Source organism: Bos grunniens, chromosome 18 (assembly GCF_055505025.1).
Source record: "Bos grunniens cultivar Pamir isolate PY7600 chromosome 18, Bosgru_T2T1.0, whole genome shotgun sequence".
Taxonomy (NCBI): domain Eukaryota; kingdom Metazoa; phylum Chordata; class Mammalia; order Artiodactyla; family Bovidae; genus Bos; species Bos grunniens.
In genome coordinates, this window is record NC_141182.1 from 51204295 (window position 1) to 51227325 (window position 23031).

The 23031-nt window shown below is 55.3% G+C and overlaps 1 protein-coding gene across 6 annotated transcripts in view; it reads left to right on the top strand.

Moving 5' to 3' along the window:
* Nucleotides 1–2302: 2302 nt before the first annotated feature.
* Nucleotides 2303–23031, top strand: part of POU2F2 (POU class 2 homeobox 2) — a 76127-nt gene continuing 55398 nt past the window's right edge. For all 6 annotated transcript variants that reach the window (XM_086352767.1, XM_086352769.1, XM_086352772.1 and 3 more), the window contains exons 1-2: nucleotides 2303–2436; nucleotides 21105–21165. The gene's annotated coding sequence lies outside the window, so the exon portion shown is untranslated. The remainder of the gene's footprint in view (nucleotides 2437–21104; nucleotides 21166–23031) is intronic.

Consider the following 23031-nt stretch of genomic DNA (forward strand, 5'->3'; position numbering starts at 1 on the left):
AGGTGTTTCCTGTATTTAATTCTCCTACTCACTTGCAGTGTAGGTCCCGGGAGCCCTCTCGGTACACGTGGGCAGTTGGTGATTCTCATGTTTTTCTCACGCACCCAACGCGAGGGTCCTGTGTGCCCATTCGGTCCGCGCGGGACAGCCGGACGGGTAACAAAGCGTCGGGCGGCAGCTGAGCCCAGACCGCGCGGCGCGCGCCCGCGCCCACCTCCCCCAAACGCCTCCCGGCCTGGGTGCCGCTCGCAGCCCCGTCCTCCTCTCCACGCCGCAGCGCCCCCACCGGCCGGGGCCGGCAGACACGCGTCCTCCTCAGACTCTGCGCACGCTGGCGCAGGGCCCAGGGTGCCCTCCTCCTCAACCTCCCCAGCCTTACTGTGTCCCGCACAGCGGAGGTGTTCCGTGACCAGGCCCTGCCCTCCTTGCTCCCCTCCCCTCCCTGCAGCTCTCCCCCCACCTGCTCTCTCCCCTTGCTGCTCCCCTAGCCCCTCTTTTCACGCTCCTGGCCTCTGTTCTCACCCCAGCCTGCACCTTCCCGCTTTCCCTCGGCTCTGTCTCTTTGTCCCCACCCCCCCACCTTTTCCAGTTCCCATTCTCTATTTCGGACTCTCCATTTATCTCTTGGTGTCCCTGTCGTGGATCTCCCTATGGATCTCTGTCCACCAGGGAGCTTGTTCCAGTATCTGTTCCCATCCACCATCTCTCTCTGTCTCTTTAGATGTCACCTTTTCCATCTCTCGCAGTCTCTGTGTATGTCTCTGTCTGCATCTCTGTGTTTCTCTGCATCACCACTTTGACTCTCTCAATCTGTCTTTGCTTTCCGTCTCTCACTGCCTGTATTTCTTCTTGTTCCTTTTTCTGTCTTGGTCTCTGTGTCTCCTTTTGCACGTTTCTGTCTTTCTGTCTCTTAGGTTCCCTCTCAGAATCCTTGTTTTGTTTCTCTGTGTTTCTGTCTGCATCTCACTAGTCCCCTGCCCCTGTCTCTCTGCCCGCCTCTCTCTGTCTCTCTCCCCGTCTCTGTTTCTTTTGGTCTCTGTCAGTGTCTTTCTGGTATTGCCTCTCTCTGGCTCTTTCTTCATGTCTCTGACTCTGGATGTCTCTCTTATCTCTGTGTCCATCTCTCCATGCCTGTCTCTTTCTGTGTGTCTTCCTATCTCTGTATCTCTCCAACTCTGTCTTGCCTCTTCCTCTTTCTCTGAGTGTGGCTCTTCTATCTCTGATTCTTGCATGTCTCTCTCTCTTATCTGTGTCTCTGTCTCTGTATGACTATTCATATCTGCTGTCTGTGCGTCTGCTTCTTTGTGGCTGTTTTTCTGGCTCTTCATCTCGCTTTGTCTCTGCCTGGATCTCTTCTTATCTCTGTCTCTGAGTGTCTCTGTCCTTAGTGCCTCTCTCTGCTTTCATGTTCCCATCTGCTCTCCCCACTTCTGTCTCCACCCCTCCCCCCATGCCTATGTCTCCATGTTTCTCGTGTCTCTGACATCTCTCTGCCTCTGTTCGTCTCTCCCTGCCTCCATATCCCCTGTACTCCCATCCTCTCCCTTTCCTTCCTGTGTACTGTGTCTCTGGTGTCTCTTTGAGTCTCTGGCTCTTAGGGCCTCTCCCTGCCTTTTGAGTCCCGCTCTGCTTCCCACCCCTCTCTGTCTCTGTGTATATGTTTCTGTGTGTCTCTGTATATCTCTGTGTCTCTCTGACTCTATGACTGTCTCTGGGCATCTCTTTGTCTCTATGAGTCTTTCCCTGTCTCTATGAGCACAGTCCTCTGTGCTCCCTGCCTTATTCCCTCTCCCTACCCTCCCCCCTTCTCTGTCTCTGGATGTCTCTGTGTCTCAGGGTGTCTCTGTGGATCTCTGAGCCTCAGGGTGTCTTCCTGCTCTTGCATCCACCTCTCTTTCCCTGCCCCCCATTTCCCCTCTGTCTCTTTCTGTGTCTCTGTGTCTCTCTGTATGTCTCTGTAGATCTCTGTGGGCTTCTTGTCTCTGTGTCCCCCTCGACTCCCCACCCCACTCTCCTCTCTCTGTTACTGCATCTCTGTTTCAGCCTGTCTCTGCGTGTCTCTGTCTCTGCGTGTCTCTGTGTCTCTGAGTCTCGGGCCTCTCCCTGCCTCCGTGTCCCCTGCGCTCCCCGCCCTCTCCCTCTCCCTCTCTCCCCCCTCGCTCTCTCGCTCGCGCTCTCTCTCTGAGCATCCTTGGGCCCGGGGTTGCCATGGGGACAAGGTGGGAGCCGGGGATGGCGCGCGCCTGGGCTCGCGCCGGCAGCTCAGGCGAGGAGCAGCGGCCAGAGCAGCGCCAGCAGCAGGCAGCGAGCGGGCGCGGGAGCGGGAGCGGGAGCGGGGGTAGCGTTGGCGGCGGCGGCTCCTCCTCGGCCATCCCCTCGGAGCCGTGCAGCTGACGCGCATGGCGAAGACAGCGGCGCCTACCGATGGGAGCAGCGGTAAGGCAAGGCGGCGCGGCGCAGCCGGGCGGGCGGGCGGCGGGCAGCCTCCTCCTCTCCCCAGCTCGCCTGCGCGCCGCCCGCCCGCCCTCCCTTCCTCCCTCTCCCCTCGCAGCCCCTGCCTGCCCGCCCGCGCCGCGCTCGCCCTTCCATTTAAAAATCTTTAAAACTTTGCATATTAATATCTGCGCTTTGCATAATCTGACCCGCGCTTTATTGATTGCAAGAAGCTTAATGCAGCCGGCTCGGCCTATTGCAGAGAGCTCTCCGGGCGGGAGCCGGGCGGGCGCCGCTCGCTCCGCACCGCGCTCCGGCTGCCCGCCGCCGCTGCGGCCCCGGCCCTCTCGCCTCCCTCCCGGCGCCCGGCGTCGGGGCTTTGCCCCCTGGCTGGGTATCTTTATTATTTGGGGGCGAGGTGTGTGTGTGTGGTGGGGGTCGGCTTACTGTCTGTGGCAGCGAGGGAACCGAAGGAGAGATGTGCGTGGTGGGGGGGTGGGGAGGGATGGGAAGAAATGGGGACGAAGAGGTGAAGAGGGAGAGAAAAAAGGGGAGAAGGGGCAAGAAGGAAGGGGAAAGGAGAGGCGTGGAAGAGGCGGCCGTAGAGAGAGGAGAGAGCAGTCGGCTGAGGACGGAGCTGAAAGGACGGAGGAGCCGAGCGGAGACAGAGAAGAGAAAGGAGGGAGGCAGAGGAGCGCAGACTAGAGAAAGAGCGACCTGCCCGGAGCCGGTGGAGGGGACCGGGCGGTGAGCGCTTTCATCGCTGCCGTCCCCAGGCCAAAAAATAAAGAAAAAGAGGAGAAAAAATAACACCAATAAAAAGACGAAAATAAAACACACCGCGGCTGGGGCCATCATATACAAAAAGGAGAGAGCGCAGAGAGGAGAGACAAGGCGGCATGGGTGCCCGGCAGGCTTCGGCGCTTTGGAGAGGCTCCCCGGGCTGGGCGGGATCCCCATTTTGGACCCTGCATCTGGGGAAGGGGCGACTGTGGAGAAAATGAGACGAGAGGGGTCATGGATGGTGGCGGTGCCGCCTGTTGTTTTTTCCCTTTGCTAGGGGTGTGGGGGCCGCCGTAGTGTGATGGTGGTGAGGATGTCGGTTGGTGATGCTGTCGGAAGCTCGGAAGCAAGCAGGGCGCGTGGGGAGGGGGGGGCGAGGTAAGAGGGCACGGGGAAGCAGGGAGGGTTGGGGTGGGAATGAGGGCGAGAGAAAGAAACGGGGTGCCTCGGATTGCGGAAAGGGTGGGAGCTGAGATGGGGAGCAGCTGGGATGGGATTCTGAGAGGTGGGCGGTGGAGCTCCAGGGCCCGGGAGCGACGCCGGGGAGCCGGGTGCGCCCCTCAGCTCTCTGGGCAAAGTCTGTAACTTGGGGAGCCCCTTGGCTGTCTCCTCCTGCTCCTCAGCTCCCTGCTCTTTTCTTCCTCTTGTGTCCTTCCTCGGGCTTCTTTTTCTCCATCTCCTTTGCTGGTTTCTCTTTCTCCTGTTTTCCAGTTTCTCTGTCTCTTCCTTCTCTCCATAAAAACTACCCCCCACCCCCTCAGGTTTTCTTTTTTTTTTTTTTTTAGGTTTTCTTTTTTTTCTTTCAGCTTCCTTTTTTCCACCCCTCCTTTTCTTTTTCTGTCTTTCCCATTTCCCCCTTTCTCCTTTTCTCTCATTCCCCCTCCCTGCCACTCATTTCCCCTGTTGCCCTGTCCCTTCTGCCCCCTCCCTCAGTTTCATTTATTCTTCACTTTTGTATCATTTGTCCTGAACAGCATGCCAGGGAGAGGGTTTCCGTGCAGAGACAGGACTCCCCCAAGTTCCCAGCAGAGCATAACCCCTATTCCACATCCCTGTTTGTTCCTGCCCTCCTTTTTCCCAGCTGGGGGCCTGGATCTGCCCTGGGGAGGGGGGCTATAGCGCCACCCTCCTGTTTTCCCTGGCCTCATGGAGAAGTCCCGGAGGGTGCTCACTGGGGCCACGGGAGGGGGAGGGGAGGACTGTAAGTGAGGGCTCAGGGCTCTGGACTCAGCCCCACTGAGAGAGAAGGGTGTGGACGAAGGAGAGAATGACACGAATCGCTAGTGGGAAGTGGAAAGGGGAGGCAGTCGGGGTGGGGGGTCCATCTGAGAGGGTCCTCAGAGCTCCTGCACCCCAGGTAAAAGATCGGAAGAGAAAGCCTCTGGCCTGCCAACCACTCCCCGCTTTCTCCCTCCATCCTGGGGCCTGTGGAGTTGGGGAGTAGGTCTTGGATTTCAAAAAAAAAACCCAATGAGATGCTTAACTCAGTAGGTTTTAGTCTCTTACCATTCTGCCAGGCGAATTTGCCCCCTCCCTCAGGGCAGAAAGGGAGAGCGTGGCGTCAGTGGGTGGTGGTGGGGCTGGTGTGTACAGTCAGACCATGGTGGCTGTGTGCGTGTGTACATGGCCTGCGTGCATTGCAAGAGGCGTGCTGGACAGACTGACTGTGTGCAGAGCTTGGGAGCCTTGGCAGAGTGAAGAACCAAAGGGATAGAATCGTGACACGTGTGTCCAGCGGGGGGCCGGGTACAGGGGCTTCCCATTGTGGACGAGGCGTGTGCAGGAAGGAGTCGGCGCGAGTATTTATCCTGTGAGGTCCTTCCCTTGTCTCGATGTTCATGGAGCCCTGGCTGCGTGTGTACTCGGGAGGCACTCTCTGGCTCTGTGCGAGGCGGCCGTCGGCGTGTGTGCATGTCTGTGTGCCAAGTCCAGCATCAGCGATGGGTGCGTCCATCTGGACGTGCAGCGTGGTTGGCATAGAGACTCTGCATGCAGGTACTAGGTCTGACTGTGGTGTGTGCCCCGAGAGTACACGTGAAATAAAGTCCCATATGTGAAAGTATCATGTCGACACAACTGTTTGTACTGTTGTGGTGGTTATTCTCCTTAGGTGTCTCTGGGTCTCTGTGGCCTGGGTCAGAGGGAGGCTGGGTTTGTGAAGCCGAGCCCGGGTGCAGCGATGAGAAATGTGCGCAGAGGTTGCGGGCGTAGGGGTGAGCTTAACAGCATGCTTGCACAGCAACCTTGAAGCTGGGTTCAAGAAAACAAAACAAGAAAAGATCCCCCCTCCCTGAAGTCTGCCAGCCCACAGAAACCTTCCCTGGCTCCTCCGTGGTAACAAAGCATCGTCCCATGTCAGGGGGTGGCAGGCTGGCCAGGAGGGAAGCGAATCAAGGCCGCGGGCAGCGTCTCCAGTTGCTGGTAATGTGATTCCGCGTCTACTTCCTGATTCCTGGGTGTTGGTGGACAGAGGCCCACCCATGTCCATTGGGAAGGTCCAGATCCCCAGTCCTGTAGGCTGCTGGCCCACCCTCTGGCTGGCTGCCATCCTTGGGGGTCTTAGTCGCCCTCACTTCTGTCAGTCTTTGCAGGGAAAATGGAGGGTGTCTGTTTCAGGGATCACGATATGAAAAGAACGCAGCCACAGTGTGTGTGTGTGTGAATGTGTGTGTGTGCGTGTGCGCCCACACCCATGCTGAGTGTGTGAGGGAGGTTAGCTTGTACCTCCTTAACAGCATGCTAGCCAGATTTTTTTTTCCAGCGGATCCATCAGTGCTCACCCTAGGACACCTGCATTCTGGTTCACACACTCTTGCTCCTTGCATGCAGGGGCCACAGACCAGAGGCCCTTCCCCCACCAATGAGACAGCTACACCAAGGGCCCCAAGCTCAGCACCCCTTGGGTAGAGCCTGTCACTGCCCTGGTGGTATTCCTAGTGTGTAGGAACATGACCCTGGAGGGGGAGACAGATGGGCATGGCAGAGGCTACTTGGACTTCTATGCAGACCGGGAAGCAGTTTCCCCATCTAGCACATTCTCATTAATTTCCAGTATTTTTTTCAGGATCGAAATGGTTGAGAATCCTGGGTGTAGAGAATTGTTGGGAGGAGAGAGTAGGTGTGGGGGTCTCCTCAGACTGGGGTCTGTTCTTCTAAATATATAGCACTCATTGTTATTCCCATAGGCCCAGCACCTCTTGATCTGATTATAATAATAATAATATTGGCGATGATGACTCCCCTTCCATCCGCCTAGCTCTTAGGGCAGCCCTGATGGTGCCCCTTTCACTGATGAGGGTTTGAGGTCCATACGGTTCTCTCAGCCTATGAGTAACCAAGCAGCGCCAGGACTGAGGTCTTTGGCTCCTGGTCCCGAGCCTGGCCTGTCTCTGGAGGTTTGTCTGTCCATGTCCCCGTAGCTGTTCCAGCACCATTTGTTTTCTCTGGCTTCCCCCTTCCCCCTTCCTCCCTGCCCCCTGAGATGTCTGTCCGCAAGCCCGTCTCCCAGGGCCTGTCAGGTGGATGGATGCCTTATAGGGCTCAGCACGGGCTTGGAGGACCTGGGCTTCGCATTGTGTCCTGAAGAGAAAGCCAGCAAATGAGAGAGGTCGAGAGCCCACTCTGGCTGACAATTTGGTGCTGGGCCTCTTCAAAGGCAGGATTACTGATGAGCTTCCATCCCCTCCGCAACCTGTGCTGGTGAGCCCGGTGCTGCGTGGCCAACCGGGAAGCCGGCGGTGGGCTTGGGAGGCAGGACCCCCTTCCCTCACTCCCCACAGCCCCACCTTCTTTAGCTCCTCAGGACAGGCAGTTTCCCCACGTCCCAGGCCCCTGAATTCAATAGGCATTTATTGAGTGGTGTGTCACCCCCCGAATGAGGTACAGTTAGTTTCCTGAGGAAGTCAGGCGATGGTAGCATGATCACTCCTTACCTGAAAACGATTATCACGGGCTCTGAAGTGAAACCAGGCTTACAGAAGATTCCGGGGGGTGCCCGGAGCACAAAGGGAGCTTCTGGGTCCTGGGGAATCTGGAGGAGGGAGGTTCGGGTTTAAACGGGGAAGTGGGTCTTAAAGGGTCCTCAGGCGCTGAGGAAGGGGGCAGGAAGACGGGCGAGGGAGCGGGAAGAAGCGGCCTAGCTGGGGGTGCGGCCCTCAGAGCAGAGACGCACTTGGTGCCCTGGGCCCGTCCGTGGAGGTTCTGAGAAGTTTGGACTTGGTCTCTCTGCGGCCCTGGGGAGCTGGCACACCCATGTGCGTCTCGTGACAGTGTGCCTTGGACAACATGGACTAGTGTGTGAGTGTGAGTGAGTGCCCATGCACACACACACAGAGCCCTTCACCCTGGCGTCCATTCGGACACACTGTCCTTCAAAGAAACCGGAAGGCGGGACTTTAGTCGTCATCCCCAGGACCCTATACTGTTGAGGGCCGTGGCCCGCAAACATGAGTGTCAGCGCAGGCCGGGGACCCTCCCCCACTGGGGTGCAGACTCATGTGGCATTCACAGACTTAATCCGCCGCAGTGAGGCCAGGGAGGCAGCATCTGTCACTTTCACAAACACAGGCAACAGAGTCTGGGAGAGACACACTCCACTTGCTCACAACCGTCTGAAAAGCAGATGCCTGTACCGCGCCGACCCCCACGGCCAAGACAGAAACAGCCCTCATGGCCCCCCCGCCCCAAGGCCAGACCTGTACACCTAGTGCCCCCTGCATTCAAGCACACACACATGCGCACACACACGCACACACGTGTGAAGCATGTCCCAACATCCTAATTCCGCACAGGCACTATCACACTCAGATGCTCCTTGACTTTAAGCACAGCTGCTGACACTCTAACCCCTTATTCACACGTGTGCATGTGCACACACACACACACACACACACACACTCATGCACATATAGTCCTTTTGACTTAAAGCACAGCTGTAGCCACCCCACCAGCCATACACACATGCCTCCGAGCAGACTCACACACACACATGCTCAAACACACAGGCTCGAGACCCACCAGAACCACTGTGGGCAGCGGCCATTGAAGAATGACCGCCTGAGCGTTGTGCCGAGGGGAGGGGTCACTCTGAGGCCTGGGCTGGGGGCACACGACAGGGAGCCTCGGAATCCCTTGGGGAAGGGGTCAGGCAGACCCTGAAAGGGCTCTGTGGGTCTGGACGGTTCTGCCAGGTAAGGGAGACTCGACAAACACAGGCCAGAGGCGGGAGCCGAGTAATGGCCGAGGCCGCTGATGGCCGAGAGGGCTGGTCAGCAAGGAGGGAGGCTCGACAATTGATATGACTCAGGGCTGGACAAATGGTGGCGCATCTGGCTGGGGCTGGCTGGGGGGCCAGGGACCAGAGACTGGGGGGGCCCTTCTCGCCTCAGTGGGGAGAGGGCCGGAGCTGGCTGGATTGCAGCAGGGTGCGTTTCCCAGCCCGGCTTGGCCAGCATCCTGCCTGGTGTGGGTGTCTTGGGGTCTTTGTATGTGTGAATGTGCGCGTGTGCATTTGTGTGTGTGTATACGTCAGTGTGCACCTGCCTTCGTAGAACTTTGTGTCCTGGGGACTCTCGTGTGCATCTTTGTGTGTACTTACATCTGTGTATATATAAACACGCCCACCCACAAAGTGGATGGGGCCCTTCTTATTGCGCCCCGTGCACCTTTGTGCTCACGTGTGCATATGTGTTTTGAGTGTGTAAGAACGTTTCTTTTTGTGAGGTGCTATGCACTCTGGTGGGCTTGCGTTTTGTGGGGTTTTTTGGTGTTGTGTGAAGGTTGGGGCGAGGGAGAAGGGTGTCCTTGGACTCCGGCTGTCCAGCACCTGGTGGCCCGCAAGGCCGTCTTTGTGTGTCCATCAGAGCCTGTCGGGGCGTCAGCGGGTGTGGGCTTGTGTGCCTGCCTGCACCAGAGTCCGAATACTCGTGCGTCCACGACAGCAGCTCCCTCTGCGCATGGCTGCGGGTGGGGTGGGCCGGGCTGGACGAGGGGGACAGCCCCCTGAATCTGTGTCTCATCCCTCCGGAGCGGGTCACACGACCCCGCCGGGGCCTGGCTGGGACCCAGAGGCTCCGCGCGGTGCAGACCACCCCTCCTCCTCCCCGCCGTGACCTTTGAGCACAGCATCCCCAAATACATATTTATCAGAGGGGCTGTGGGGACCAGCCCCGCCCCCACCACTCCCCTCAGGGCCCAGCCTGCCTGGCTGCGGAGAAATTAACCTTGTGACACAGGAGCTCGCGGATACCCCGGCCCCCTCCCTTCCCGCCCGGTACATATGAGCACGGGTGGGTATGAGAGACAAGGCAGAGAAGAGAATAGGTCCTCGTCCAGGCCGGAAAGGCAGCCAGCCACAGCCGGGGGAAGGGAGATGCACAGGTGTACACATGTCCATGTCAGTCTTCACATACACACACACACACACTCAAAACTACAGAGTATAGTTGGAGACTTTGAGATTTTGAAACACATCTACATGCAGACACATGCAGTGGTTCTAAAATAGACACTCGCACAGATTCTCAAGTCCACGATAGATTCATGCGCCCGTGGGTCTCAAGACCCAGGTACAGATACCCTCAGTCAGAGATTCTCTTAGGAAATGCACAACTACTAATGCCTCCGGATTCACGCAGACATTTCTGTCCACGTCTCTGGACACATTGGAATGGACACACCAGGTACAGAAACAAGGATAGGCACACACTCACAAACAGGTGTGATAGTCCAGACAGCCACACGGGCACATGGGGACCGAGACATCACAGGGCAAGACAAATACTGAAACGCCAGGGTGCTCCTCGTGTGGAGAGTTTTTTCCAGCAGCAAAGGTACAAACACAGTAACTATGGCCGCACCCCAGTCCACACGCCCATGGGAGCACACAGGCCACATTCAGACATCCCGGGGGGAAGCCACATGCAGCGACCAGAAGGGACGTGGCCTGTTACTGCACACACACAGCCCCCCTGTAGACTTGTCCCCTTCCAGCAAAATGCACATAGGTAGATGCTCAGGTCTGAAAACATTCATGGGATGAATTTGTTCATCACATGGGAACTGGGCCCGACGTGAGCCAGGTCCGTCTTAGAAGTTGGAAAACTGACTTAAAAGACAGACCTGGGCTGTGTTCTTGGAGAGCTCTCGGGGCCGACAGGGTGACCACTGATTGGACCTCCGTGTGTAGTTAGTTATAAACAGAGATAACGTCTTGGAAGGAGAGGAACACGGGGCTGGGGAAGGGGATGTGAGAGAACCCGGTTTAGACTGGTGGGTCAGCTGTTCCACCTCTGCGGAAGTGACATTTAAGCTGAGCATCAGACGAAACACATCGATTCTAAATGCACGCTCACAACCCTCTCCAAACTATCTGAGGCGGCACAGGCATGGATCATGCAGGACCCAGAGGCCCCAGCCCACTCCTCCGTGCCTTAGTGACCCTCTAGAAAACTCCTCTGGTGGGAAATGGGGTCCCCCTGGCTGGGGTCCAGATGTCCAGGCTGACAGAGGTGCGCAGCGTGTACCAGAGCCGTGCTGCATGGGAGGGTCCAGGGGCTTCACTGAGGCAGTGACGTGGAGAATGGTGGGCAGGGTCTGGAGGAAAAGGGGAGGCGGAGAGCTGTTCAGGCATGGCACTTCCAAGGGCCTCCCCCGGCGGCCCAATGGTTAAGACTGCATCCCTGGTGGCTCAGATGATAAAGAATCTGCCTGCAGTGCAGAAGACCCGGATTCGATCCCTAGGTCGGGAGCATCCCCTGGAGAAGTGAACAGCTATCCGCTCCAGTATTCTTGCCTGGAAAATTCCATGGACTGAGGGGCCTCGTGGGCTACGGTCCATGGGGTTGCAAAGTCAGGCATGACTGAGCGACTAACACTAACACTTTCCACTGCAGGGGGCACAGGTTTGATCCCTGGTTGGGGAACTAAGATCTGACGTACTGCATGGCGCAGCCAAAAAAACAAATAAGTAAAAATAAAGAAACAGAGGCATTCTCTGTGCACAGGCATGGAGGTGTGAGCAAGTGTGAACATCACTGGACCCGCGGGTGTGTAGGGGCAAGAAACAAGGCTTGACACCACTGGGAAGGGCTAGGAGGCTAGGATTTATTCTGGGCGCACCGCACACACAGAAGGGACTTGACAGGATGTGAGCTGGGTACTAAGTCAGGGATCTCAGAGTCTGCTGCGGAGGAGGGACGGGAGGAGGACGGGGAGGCCCTGGAGGGAGTGAACTCCTGCCCTGCCAGTCCATGCTGGGAACCCCAGACAAGGCCTGGCCAGGGGAGGGGGCTGATGCATTTGCCTTCCCCTTGCTCCAGCCCCTTCTGTCTCCCACTGGACAGAGTTGAACAAGCTACACCTTGCTCCCACAGGGAGATGTGCTGAGTGGTAGAAGTCAGGGGTTACAGTTCCTCTTAGTAACCATTGACACCCTGCTGTTTTCTGAGGCCTCCTGTGGCTGGGCCTGAGCTGGGTGCCAAGGGGCGTGGATGAGCCAGTCCCTCCCGTGACCCACCCATTCCAGTGTTCTTGCCTGGAGAATCCCAGGGACGGAGGAGCCTGGTAGGCCGCCGTCTATGGGGTCGCACAGAGTTGGACTCAACTGAAGCGACTTAGCAGCAGCAGCAGCTCTCGTGACCCAGAGGAGTCCCCAGGTAGGGGAGGTCAACCCTTGAAGGCCTTATCTGGGACTAGGGGTTCACTGAAGGCAGACGCTTGTTCTTAGAGCTTGTTCTTAGAGAATGAATGGGTCACACATGGTTTGCAGGGAAGTGATGAAGATGGAGCTTGGTTTTTGAAGGTGAGACCAACTTTCAGAGAGGCCAAGTGACTTACCCAGGGTCACACAGCATTTTGACCACCATTATCTTCTGCTGTATAGAATCTCCCACAGTGAGGGAAAGCCTGTCATTCCCCCATCGCACTTCGAGCATCCTCTTTAGCCTGGAAGCCCTGCAGGAACAGGAACCCACCTGCTTGTTCAGTGTCCACTCCTTTCCTCCTGCCTCCAGAGGCTCAGGCCACTCTGGCCTTCCTCAAACTCATCGACCTTGTTCCTACCTCAGGGCCTTTGCATCTGCTGTTTCTTTTGCCAGGAAAGCTCTTGTCTCCAACACTTCATTCAGGCTACTACTCAAAACCCACCTTCTCTGACTGGTCTTTCCTGACTTCACAGTCTAAAGTGACATCATCTTGTAACCCACCCTTTCACCTGCTTTATTGTCTTTCCTAGCTCCGAAGTATATATTCTCATCTGTTGTGTCCCTTTCTCCACTGAGAGGTCAACACTGTGAGGGCGGGGACTTTGTCTTGTTCTTGGCTGTATCCCTGCCGCTTGGAACGATGCTCAGCACACTCAGTGCTCAGAGGACGTTTGTCAGGTGAATAGGAGCTGGGCCCTTGCCATCCTATTGCCCAGCATAATGGTGGAGCTGGATGTTGGAGGTGCTGAGCAAGGGTGGAGCGATCTCACCTTCTGGGGGAGAGGCGGGGGCACACCTACCAGTGTAGGGGCATCGGCAAGCCAGGCCACCTCCTCCTGCCTGAGCCTCGATGCAGCCGGACTCCAGACTCATCATCCGGGGCCCATCCACTGCACTCCATCTTCCTGACAGTGCTCCCCTCACCCTAGCCAGTGCATCCTTGCCACCCCGCCCCGCCCCCCGGCATCGCACCTCTGCTTCCCCCCTACTGTTTCCCTTCCCCCACTCCCAGGCCCTGACTCCTCCCCCGACAGCCCGCCACAGGAAAAGGCAGACCCCAGACTGTGGGGTCGCACACACCCCGCTTTGACTCCCAACCGCGACCGTGGGCAAATCACATCACTCCTTTTAAATCTCAACTTTCCTCGTCGGCAAAATAAGGTTTTTGTGGGGATCAAGAGTGATCTGGTGTGTGATGATGATGCTAATAATAGCTACTATTTATCGAGGACCCTGCCAGGTGTTAGGCATTGTGCTCGGTGCTTTGAACATTTCTTTTTTCATTTAAAAAAAAAAAAAAAACAGAGGGGAAAAAAAATGGAGCCCGGCTTGTCCCCAGAGTGTCAGGCTTGGTGCATGCGACTGTGAAACACAAAGATGGACACAGCCCATGTGCACAGAGCTTACTATCCCTCTGTGTGTGAACACACATCCCTGAAGTACACACTGGCCTCACGCTCCTGCTCAGCCCCTTTCAGCCGAAGCCTCAAGGGACAGTTGGGAGGCCTCTGAGGCAAGCAGCTCTCACAGATGAGAGAGCAGCCGGGCCACCCCCAATTCCTCTTCACTGTCTCAGCGGGAACTTCCATTGTTCACGTCCGGATCGCAAGGCTTGGCACAGGGTCTAACCTAGAACTGGCCTCAGGAGATGTTTACTGAATGAATGAATGAACAAAGGAATGTCTTTTTTTGGCCACGCCAGTTAGTATGTGGGAATCTCAGTTCCCTGACGGGATCGAACTCGCGCCCCCTGCAGTGGAAGCACAGAGTGTTAGCCACTGGACCGCCAGGGAAGTCGCCAGAGGAATATACTGAGCCAGGTGTCTTCACTGCATTTGTTCACCCCAAGTCAGGGTACCAGAACAGACCTTCCTTCTTCCTGCTTCCCACTGCATTCCTGCCCTCACCCTGCACAATCTACTCATACACATCACTTGTGGTGATAATCGTAATATCATTTCCACCATTCATTTGCTCCTCTGTCAGCTCTCTCCTAAGTTCATTATTAGCATGGTCTTGTTGACTTCTCTCACTGGGTCTGTGAGGCAGGGGTTATTATTATTCTCATTTTGTGTTTGAGTAAACTGAGGCTTCCCTGATAGCTCAGTTGGTAATGAATCCACCTGCAATGCAGGAGACCCCAGTTCGATTCCTGGGTCGGAAAGATCAACTGGAGAAGGGATAGGCTACCCATTCTAGTATTCTTGGGCTTCCCTTGTGGCTCAGCTGGTAAAAAATCTGCCTGTAATGTGGGAGACCTGGGTTCGATCCCTGGGTTGGGAAGATCCCCTGGAGAAGGGAAAGGCTATCCACTCCAGTATTCTTGCCTGGAGAATTCCATGGACTGTATAGTCCACAGGGTCACAGAGAGTCGGACATGACTGAGCGACTTTCACTTTCCCTTTCAAACTGAGGCTCAGACAGGTGAAGTGACTTGCGCAAGGTCACGCAGATTTTGGACCACCATGCTCTTCAGTTCTGTACAATTGCATACCCTTGCACTAGTCCCTGGCCTGCATGCACATTTAATCTTGCAGGTTTTTCTCATCTCAGAGATGAGATAGTGCAACCCAGGAGCCAGCTTGGGTCCTAGCTCTGTGACAAACAGCTGTGTGATGATTCGAAAATCTGTTCCCTCCCTCTGGACCTTGGCTTCCCCTCCAACAGTCCCCCCTGCCTGTGAGCCCTCAGTCAGATTCCTGAAGCACACGGAATTCGGCTTGGTCCTACCAAACGCTGGAGCAAGTATTTCTGCACTGGGCAGATTTCAGATTCATTCACGTTCTGAGGGGCTCTGGGCTTGGCTGGGCTTGGACACAGGGGGAGCTTATGCTGGGACATAAGCCAGCCAGCCAAGCCTGGCTGGGAGAGGGAAGGGGCTCAGAGAAACACCGCCCATTGTGTGTTTGCTGTGAACCTTGCCACAGTCCCGCCAATGCAGGATTCGTTAGCCCCACCTTTTGCAGTTGTAAGCGAATGTCAACTCATGTGAAGCATGTTCACTGTAAAAAAGTAGAAAATGCAGATACTCAAAGAGATGAAAGAAACCCCATCATGATCATCTAGTTACATGAAAAAAAAGTTTTTTGATGCCTATCTTTCTAGATAGCTTTTTCTCAAACGGGAGTATGTCTACGAGTTTACCCAAAGATGGCTCAGCCCTAAAGAATCTGCCTGCAATGCAGGAGACACAGGAGTCTCAGGTTCTATCCCTGGGTTAGGAAGATCCCCTGGAGAAGGGAGTGGCTACCCACTGCAGTATTCTTGCCTGGAGAATCCCCATGGACAGAGGAGCCTGGCGGGCTGCAGTCCATATGGGTCTCAAAGAGTCAGGTATGACAAGGCACGAGCACAGTTTCACCCAAAGAATAAATTAAGATTCAGAAACCTGGAACCAAATTCAGAATGTTGACTTCTGGGAATTCCCTGGCGGTCCAGTTGGTAGGACTCTGTGCCATCACTGCTGGGGCCCAGGAATAGGGCCCAGGTTCGAGCCCTGGTCAGGGAACTAAGATCCCGCAAGCTGTGTGGTACAGCCAAAAAAAAAAAAGAATTCTGACTTCTGCTCTAAACCTTTTTCTTTAGGATAAAAAAAGTGTGTGTGTGTCTTTCATAAAAAGGAAACCATCACCTACATACCAGTTTATAATCTGTCTTTTATTCCTTTCTAACAATGGATTATGAACGTCGCTCCCTTGTCAATGAATTTATTTCAAGCATATTTTCTACAACTCTGCAGCCCTCCTTTATCAGGCTGCTACACCATCACGTATTGTCCCAGTCCCCAGTCGTCAGGTATCTAGGTTGTCTCCTGGCATTTCCTGTTATAATTATCACCAGTTTGCAGAACAGGACGTTGAGATTCAGAGAAGTCCCTCCCATGTGTGAGAAGCTAAGGTACGAACCAAGAGGACCTGGGGGTGGCTTGGGCACTGGGGACAGTTCCCAGCCTCAGTCAGGACGAGCCTGAGGGGCCCTGACCAGAGGGAGAGACTTGCGTAGAAGCCCCCACATACGGGACTTCCCTGGTGGTCCAGTTGCCAGTGGTTAGGAATCCACCTTCCGATGTGGGGGACATGGGTTCAGTCCCTGGTTGGGGAACTATGATCCCACATACCACAGAGCAGCTAAGCCTGCATGCCGCAGTGAAGACCCAGCACAGCCAAGGGTAAATAAATTAATTTTTTTTTTTTTTTAAAAAGAAGCCCCCGCAGAGAAGACCCATGACTTATCAGAGGGGTGGCGGGTGGGGTTGCCTGAGGAGGAGACCGCCCTCTCTTAGGCCCCCAGACTCGGCACGCTGCCCATCCAGCTTCCCCTAGCCCTCTCCCTGCTTTCCTCCCTGAGCCCACTCACCGCCTGCTCCATCCTTGCCAGCTTATCAATAGGTTAAGTGGTCAGGTCAGCGATATTGACCATTTGATTAGGACCTTGTCAGATCAATCCCTGGCTCATCTCACGGGCCTCCTCACTGGCCCACACCCCCGCCCTGCTGCTGTGCTGGGAGCAAGTGGCTGCGGAAGGCTCCCCCTGCCCCCACGTGGCACCCCAGAACCTGGAGCCCTCAGGCATGTTCAGAGAAGCTGAGAGCCAGCCCTGGCCTCCCGGCCTCATGTCCTCGTCCTGCCAGGTCAGGAGCTCCCAGTGTGTCTCCAAGTCCCCTGCCCTGCCCGCCCCACCCCTACCTCCTGGGCCTGTGCCGAGCCTCTCCTGGTCCCCATCCAGGCGCTGGGTTCCTGTACCCCTATTTGTACGCACCCTCTTGCTTGCAGTCATTGGATCTTGCTTGCCCTGTGTCCTTCTCCCCTCAGAGACTGGTCAGACTGAGCTACCCACCCCCACTCTTGACTGTGTGACCCCGGGCAAGTGGCTTCACCTTTCTGAGTCTCCATTTCCTCATCTGTATCGTGAGAATGGTACTCACCAAACAGTTGAGACTGCAAGATCACACCCGCAGAGCAGCTAACCACACCTGACACGTAGCTAGCACCCAGGAAATCCCGGCTGCTCTCACTCAGGGCCGCTCTGCTGGACTAATCCGAGCTGATGTGTTTGTGGGGGACAGTGGTTCCACCGCATGTTCCTCAGCGAAAACGTATGTGGGCAGTCTTCTGTGCAGCCAGTGGACACTGTCATCCTCACTTGTCTAAGCTCAGGGTCATACTGTGGCCTGGGCAGTGCTGGGGACCCCCAGAGAAGCCAGACCCCAACCTGCCTGCAGGAGAGTCATCCTGGCTTCAAGGAATGCTGAGGGGACTTCCTTTCCTTCTCCTGTGAACATCAGACAGTTCCTTCCCTTGTCTGTGTTGCAGCTATAAGGAACAGAAACTCTGGAGTCAGAGAAGTCAGGGTTCTAGTCCTGGCTCCTTAAATTCCTCTGCCAGGTCACTACAGGCCACTTGCTTTCCCTCTCTGTTCCTCAGAGTTCCCGTCTGTGAAATGGGGAGAAGGCATCTTCTACACAGCTACCATTCCTATCTTCCAGGCTCAGGGCCCTGCTGGGAATATGGCTGCAGTTGCACAGGGTTGCCTGCCTCTCCCGAGGGGAGAGGCTGTTTACTTGGGAGAGGGGTGTGTCAGGCAGGGGAATGGGGGGTGCAGGGCCCAGAGAAATGCCACGAGGAGGAGAATTGGAGGCAGACAGGCTGGGGCGGTCCTGCCTGTGGGCATCGCCGTTGAGGGTGGCAGAGGGCAGAGACCGGGTGGGGAGAGGGGCACTGCTGGAGGGAAGTCCCAACTAGGGGCGCTGCCTTGAGGGAAGACCCCAGCCCGAAGGCGCCGTCTGACTCTGGGCCCCTGAGAGACCCGGGGAATCCCCCTCCCGCCCCGCCATCACTTACACCAATATTGACGGTTAATGCCGTGTCGCCGCCGTGTTCAACACTCAGCGCGGCTAATTGTTTTGACTGGGAATCGGCAAGGCGATTAAACGCCATCGATTTTGCCCTGCGCGCTGCATCGATTTTTAAATTTCCTATTGATCCTGGCCCTAAATCTCCTTAACCAAGACCTCACGGTGGAGATGACAGCCTCTGATTAGCTCTGGGGGCGGGGGCGGGGGTGGGGAGCAGACCCTGAGTCGGGGGAGAAACCCCAGCCCCTCCCTCCCCACAGGGACGGAGGGTCCTGGTCCCCTCTGCCCCGGAAAATGGGGGCCCAGACAGAGAGGGGGGAGGAGTTGGTTAGACCCCTTGTTCCTTTGACCCCCCCTTTATTCATTCCTATTTGGGCTTTCTGGTCTCTCTGCTTGTGTCTCCCTCCACTCCTCACCTCTGAATGTCTGGGTCTCCCCAACTCTTTCTCTTCTAACCAGCCATCTATCCATCTATCTCAGTTCATCTTTTTCTCTTTCTCTTTTCTCCGTCTGATCTCCAGTCCTGCCTTCACCAATCCCTTGTGTCCTTGGCTGGTCCTGGGCCTCAGTTTCCCCATCTGTACTGGCAGACTTGCCATGAGATAGCCAAGCACCTGCCAGACATCCAGGCCCGTGGCCATCCTTCCCATTCCCCTGAAGTTCCCCCTCTGGAGACACGCAGGTGTCAGGTGGATGTGAGCCTTCTGGCTCTGTGACCCCCCCCCTACCCAGAGCTCTCCCTCTCTGAGCCCCAGCTTCTGAAATTGCCCATTGTCCACTCATGGGGACCCGCCTGGGAGGAAGGTCTCCCTGAAACCCTGTCTCCTTCCCCCGTCCTACAGTCCCTGCCCCTTCTCTGACTGCCCGCGACAAGAGTGGTCTTTGTACACATTCAGGCAGCTTTTTCAAGACCACGTTCCCAGAAGGCAGGAAACGTGGGTTTCAGTAGGAGGCACGTAGGCCTGACCTTGATAACCAGCTCCGCCCCTTGCCAAGCTATACAGGACACTGGGAAAGTCATCTGCTCACAGCCTCGCCTGCCCATCTGTAAAGTGGGGATGACACCAGCCGTCGCTTTGCCTTCCTGTGGGTCTGCGGAGAGGCTCAGCCAACACTCCGTGGAGAGGGTCTCCCCATTTCTCGTCGACCTCTCTATTCTCCTGTCTCTTACACAGCAAGCAGCGGGACTTTACCTGAAGACAGACTGCATTGTCTCCTGGCTGTTTGGACTGGGTCCTGCCGGCTACAGCCCCAGTCATCTTTCCCAGCCCTCTCACTGAAGCCTGGGGGATCGAAGGCTTGACATTGTCTTTCCTCCCACCCGGTCCCTCCACCTGGCTAAAGTGGGTTTGTTTGCCAGGCTTGGCTCGGAGGCCACATCCCCCCTGAGTCTTCCCTGACCTCTTCTAGGATTCCCCCTGCATCCTCTGCTTACACCGGTGTGTGGGCATTGGCTTTTTTTTTTTCAAATTAGGGTATAATTGCTTTGGCTTCCCTGATGGCTCAGTGGTAAAGAACTTGCCTGCCAATGCAGGAGACGCAGGAGTTGTGAGTTCCATCCCTGGGTCGGGAAGATCCCCTGGAGGAGGAAATGGCAACCACCTCCAGTATTCTTGCCTGAGAAATCCCAGGGACAGAGGAGCCTGGTGGGCTACAGTCCAAAGGTTCGCAAGGAATTGGACACTAAAGTTGGACACTGAGCTACTAAACAACAGTTGTTGCTTTACAATTGTGTTAGTTTCTGCTGCACAGCAAAGTGAATCGGCTATATACATACATATATCCCCTCCCTCTTGGACGTCCCCCCGCATCCCACCCATCTAGGTCATCACAGAGCCCTGAGCTGAGCTCCCCGCGCTACACAGCAGCTTCCCACTAGCTGCTTTTGCATAGCAGCGTACACACGTCAGTCCGGGTCTCCCGGTTCATCCCACCCTTCTCCGTGTCCCTATGTCTGCATTCATTCCCTATGTCTACGTCTCTGTTCCTACCCTGAAGATAGGTTCATCTGTACCGTTTTTCTAGATTCCACGTACGTGTGTTAATATACGATATTTATTTTTCTCTTTCTGACTTCCATCTCTGGCATCAGCTGTTCATTTGGTCTCCCTAGCTCACCTTCAGGCCCCCAGTAGACAGGGCAACGACCTGGTTTGGTCCATCTCTGCATCTCCCACACTTGATCCAGAGCCCAGCTCAGACGAGCCTCAGTATCTGCTGCTTGTTGTTTGTTGTTTAGTTGCTCAGTCATGTCCGACTCTTTGCAACCCCATGGACTGTAGCCCGCCAGGCTCCTCTGTCCATGGGATTTTTTTTCCCAGGCAAGAATACCGGTGTGGGTTGCCATTTCCTTCTCTAGGGGATCTTCCCAACCCAGGGATTGTATCCGGGTCTCCTGCCTGACAGGTGGATTCTTTACCACTTAGCTACCTGGGAAGCCCATCTGCTGATTAACCACATGAATAAATGAGTGAACAAATATACCAGTCAGAAGCATCATTGTGGCTTTTATTTTCATCTCCCCACAGCACATAGGCATCTGATAATGAGTAACCCTTTCACATTCCTCATTTGTCTCTCCCTGCAGTTGTTGGGCTTTTTTATATATATATTTATTTACTATTTATTTTTGGCTGTGCTGGTCTTCGTTGCTGCTCGGGCTTTTCTTCAGTTGCAGTGAGCAAGGACTATTCTCTAGTTGGGTGCGTGGACTTCTCATTTCAGTGGCTCTCCTGTTGTAGAGCACGGGCTCTGGGGCGCAAGGGCTTCAGTAGCTGCAGACTTAATATTTGTGGCACATGGGCTTAGTTGCCCCACAGCAAGTGCGATCTTCCCGGACCAGGAAAAGAACCCATACCTCCTACACTAGGGGGTGGATTCTGTACCACGGAGCCACCAGGGAAGCTGCCCAGAGTCCTTTGAGACACATAGTTGGTCAATTAGTTACTCCCTCTCGCCATCCATCCATTCACTCAAATCATCCATCATGTCCTTCCTGAGTATCCCACGTTTGCCAGGCCCTCTGTCAAGGGCTGAAGGTGTAAGACAGAGTCCTTGCCCGTTAAGGAAGCTCCAGTCTGATGGAAAATACAGATGTTCAACAAGGGAAGGCATCAGAATGCCCATTCATGAGCTGGGGTCTCTGAGGCTCAGAACCCAGAAATGCAGGTAGCCAGTGGCTGTCAGGACCTGAGTCTACCGTCACCGACTTGTGACTCCCGATGGTGTGACAAGAGCAGGGTCCCTCTGCCTCAGGAGGGCCCCCTCCTGCTCGAGGCGGTGATGCCTCTCAAATTCCCCAGCATGCTGACTTCCTTCTCCTCTCTCTCTAGGTTCTCTACTGGACCGGGTTGGTGGCCTGAATGTATTAGCTTCGCTGCTTCTGCCCAAGAGGTAAGGGCTGCGGCTCCCCAAGCTCTGCTAATCGTGGAGTCTTGTCTCCTCTTGGAAGCCCTGGCTTTCCCATCCTTGTCCCCGGCCCATCCCCAGGGTGCTACCCTTCCTCTCCCTGCCTCCGTGCTCCACGTGGTCAGTCTGAGTGATGTGCGTTTTCATCCTCTGTGCATCCTGTGGCTTCCTGGCCAAACCTGTGGTTCTGGACATTGGTGACGGTGGGAATTTCAGCTGATGAGAGTAGGGGCTCAGGAGGAGAGGTGGGGGTAGCTTGGTGGCTCAGATCACAGCTTGGGGTCAGGCCCTCCTGTGTTGGAATCTCTTTTCTGCTCCTTCTTAACTGCAAGTGGCTTGGGACAGTCAGAGCCTCATCTGTAAAGGGGTGTAGTAACAGAACCCATCGGACATGCTGTCCTGAGGACGGAAGCCTAGGAAGGCCATTCAGGTTCCAGTTCTGGAGCCAGGGAGCACTTGCCCTGCCGGCGGCCAGCTGTGCGAGCCTCAGTTTCCCTGTCTTTCAAAAGAGGGTGATAACAGCACCCCCCTCCCCCACCCCACACACACATGAGGAAGTGAAGACAAAAGAAGTTAACTCGATGAAAGGAGGTTTCAGGAAGCAGGGACTTGAGATATGGCTGGAAGCTTCCCTGGACAAGTTGGGGTTTGTGAGGCACCTCCTTGGATACCACTGAGACCCTGAGCTGGAAGCAGGGGTTCTCCAGCCACTCAGCTTGCAGGAAGCAGAGGCTCTGGGCATCAGCTCTGGGGTTTGTTCCACCAGCTTGGTGAGGCCTCAGCAGTGTGCGTCTGGGGAGGGGTAGGGACAGGGCCTCTGAATTGGAACCCGCCCAGTGCTGCACCAACCAGAGCAGTTTAACTTACGCATCTCGGGACCCCAGGGAGGCCTCTGCTTGCTCTCATTGGCTTCTTGCTCTTGGGGGGTGGGGCGGGGTCACAGCCTGACTTTAAGAAACAGAGAAAGTTGTAGCCTAGGGTTGGTGATCTGGTGTGGTAGGACTGTACCAGACTGGAAAATGCATTGGCAGAAGTTGGGGTGCTGTTTTTCAGCCTCACTGACTGTCCCTCCGTAGAAACATGCCCCCCATTTGTCAGCTTTTTGGATTTCTCAAGAGAAGCCAGAAGTCCAGACTGTTATGTGAAATCTCTCAATTTTTAAATATTGGTAACTCTCCACAATTTCAAAAATCTCCTTGTGGTTCGAACCACATGTTTCAGGCAACCTTTGGTCCATGGATTTCCAGTTTCGCAACATTTAGTATAGACTTTCTCCCAGGAAAACGCATCCGTACATCTACTCAATTGTGCTCTAACCTCAGGATGCTCACAGACCCCCCAAAGCGCATCTATGGGCCCCATTCTAGCTGGTAAGGGATGTAGGAGTCTAAACTACTTTCTCCAAGAATCAGAAGTGTAGCTTTCCCAGGAACTGCTGTGTCTTCTGCTGCTCTTGATGTTGAAAAGAAGGTCAAGGAGCTTCCAGGCTGCAGAATTCATCTGGGGGCTAGAGGCTGGCTTTGAGGAATGCCCGGAAGTTGGGCTAAAGTAACAGAGATGTTTAAAAAGAATTATGTGTCAGAGTTGGTGGAGGTTATAGTCAGGGCTATGATTCTAGGTCTTTGTGTTCAAATAGATGTTTGTTAAATAGTCAAGGTTTTACGGACAGACACATGACAGATTGGATAACACATGCCAGAGAGCTGTTATAGTCTAATGGGGAAACTGATATTTATCTGGGGCCACCTCTATGCCAGAGCCTGTTCTGGGCACTGGCTGCCACCCTGTGAAGTGGATGTGAGTCACCTGTTGTAAAAGAAGGAAACTGAGCCAAAGACAAGAGATGCCTCT